The 2,500-nt window shown below is 41.0% G+C and overlaps 1 long non-coding RNA gene across 2 annotated transcripts in view; it reads left to right on the top strand.

The window, feature by feature from the left end:
• LOC101857510 overlaps positions 1-2,500 on the top strand; it is a 72,860-nt gene that overhangs the window by 10,015 nt on the left and 60,345 nt on the right. The window lies entirely within an intron of this gene.

The raw sequence follows: 2,500 nt of genomic DNA, 5'->3' as shown, positions 1-2,500 counted from the left end.
TTTTTTGGTTAGTGTTTTACGGCGCTCGTAACTGCATAAGGTCATATGAGCGCTCTGAACACATTAAACTATTTCAGTTTGTGGGAAATTTTGAATTTTGCCCGGGTGGTGGCCGAAGCCTATTCTTATCGATTTTAGACCACCAAGGGATCTTTAACGTGCGTTACTTGCACACCGGCCCTCCAAGATTTTTCTCCTTGTTCTGTCTCTCTGTCTTGAGACAGTTGGGGTTGACCCCAAAAGGCAGCTCTAAACAGCCCTACTCTGAAATGATCAGATCTGTTTCATCAGTTGTACCACATTATTTACACGTGGTCTGGGGCGACACTATTGGAAATATACAAGCTACAGAATAACTGTTTTTATTTTGTTTTCCTTTCTTGGTTGTCTTGACAAAGCGCTTAAACGGTTTACCAAGATGTATGTTATTGTCTCATGAAAGAATTGCCGTGTCTTGCTTTACAAAGTGTTAATTAAAAATCATCTCTTGGCACTTATGGTCGGTTTTAAAGGCTATAGTATTTGATAAATGACTTTATTCAAAGTTATTCAGTGTCTCTTCAACAGCCATTTGATCATTTTCGGTCAAAATTACGATGCAACTTTGGAAACTTGGATCGCTGTCAGATATAATACTAACAAGGTTCCGAAGTTTGTGTTGTGTGTTTTAAACATAATTCTTAGAATTGAGGTAATGATATAGAATACTTTTAATAAGGACGTCTATGTTCAGAATTTCTCAACATCAACTGTGCCACCGAGTTGCACTTTGTCTTTTCAACAATTATATTAGAACTTTTTAAAATTGTTTTGCTAGAATGCTTACGTGGTTTATGAAAGAGACGTCTTTAAAGTAAAATTATATAAAACGTGGTATTAAAAGCATTTTTTAGGTGGGGAATGGAGCTTGCCAAAAAGTAGTTTTATGTCTTTTGAGCGGTCACCGAAGCGTACCTTCGAGGTTTAATAGTGCATGGCCACCTTAACGGGAACACCAGGACCGTCTAGAAGTGCGAAGTCAGTATCTTTATTCAGTTTCTTTTCGATGAATGACAGTACGGTACTGTAACTATTGCTTACGTTGCAATTTTGTTGCTCACGGAAGCTAAACCTGCGTTTGTGGTGAAACGGATTATGCGTTTTGCCGGTGCACACTGCACTCAGAAGATGCCCGTTCTATACTCTTTGTGAGGAGGATTTAATGTTTTATCCTTTATCTCGGACTGTCTGCTTAGACATTGTATCACTCTCAGCTTGAGTTGGCCTTGGCAGGCATGATTGAAACAGCCCGCCTCCAAAATTACCTAAATTATTTTAATGGGGACGTAAATATCTAACAAGTAAACCTTTGTCACGGCAGGTAAGTGGCATGGCTAGGCTGCTGGACTCGTAATCGTGAGACTGCGGGTTCGGGGGTTCGAGTCTCAGCTCGGTTCGGCGTTGTGTCCTTGGGAAAGGCACTTTACAGGAATTTCCCTACTGGCTCGGTCCTTTTCAGAGATGGACGTTAAACTCGGAGGTCTTGTCTCTTGAATATCTTAACAGTGTTGATACGGACGTTAAAACTACACCATTTCACCATTTTCACGGTAGGTAAAAAGCCTGTTGATTAGACTGGGCTATGGGCGGAGGCTCACGGTTTGTATCTGAGTGATGACTCAACCTTCTGGGAATATATAAGTGTCATGACGTAGTGGAATCAGGCGCTGGTCAGCTTTTGGACATGTGAAGTTATTGGCATCAACCTAAAGCTCCCCCTCTCTCCTCCTCCTCCTCCTCTTTCTCCTCCTCCTCCTCCTCCTCCTTTTCCTCTTTCTCCTCCTCCTCCTTCCCCTCCTCTTATTCCTCCTCCTTCTCTTCCCCGTTCATCTTTTTGATTGTCAAGATAGCGACATCGATCAAATCTATACTCGATTGTTGCGACATAAGGCTATTCTGTGCAGTTGGCCATGGACTAAAGCAGGACTAGAAATTTTAGAGTTTTGATACGGGGACACATTTTTCCTATTTTACTTGAGTTTCTGTTTATCTCGTCCATAGAATGAGGAGAAAACAAACCCTGTAAGTTGTTTTATCGTGCGAAATTCCTTGGCCCAGTGAGGTACATACGAGTATGAATTGGAAACAAGCTCAGCAGATAAGTTGGAGCAAAGGGAAGGAGCTACTAAAATTATGCTCTTTTGAAGTCTCTATATAATATTATATGTGCAGCCTTTTGTTATTTTTTAAAATTATTCCTGTCTTTAGTGTAATTAAAGCTAGTAGTTGGGATCTCCCATGAATATACTGAACACAGTGATAACACAAAGCATTGGGTATAATATTGAGAGTCTGAAGAGATGAACATTTTGGGAGCACCTTCCCTTAACTGGGTTTCCATAGAACGCCAGGGCGTGGGTGGTTGGCGGGTGCACTGACGTGGTTTGCTTCTTCTTTCTTATCACACTTCCATCGTTTTTATCTCCCCTCCTTCTTTTTTGTGTTTGTTACTCTCTTGTAA

The sequence above is a fragment of the Aplysia californica genome, unplaced genomic scaffold, assembly GCF_000002075.1.
Source record: "Aplysia californica isolate F4 #8 unplaced genomic scaffold, AplCal3.0 scaffold00498, whole genome shotgun sequence".
Taxonomy (NCBI): Eukaryota; Metazoa; Mollusca; class Gastropoda; order Aplysiida; family Aplysiidae; genus Aplysia; species Aplysia californica.
This window is presented reverse-complemented; position numbering and strand designations above follow the sequence as displayed.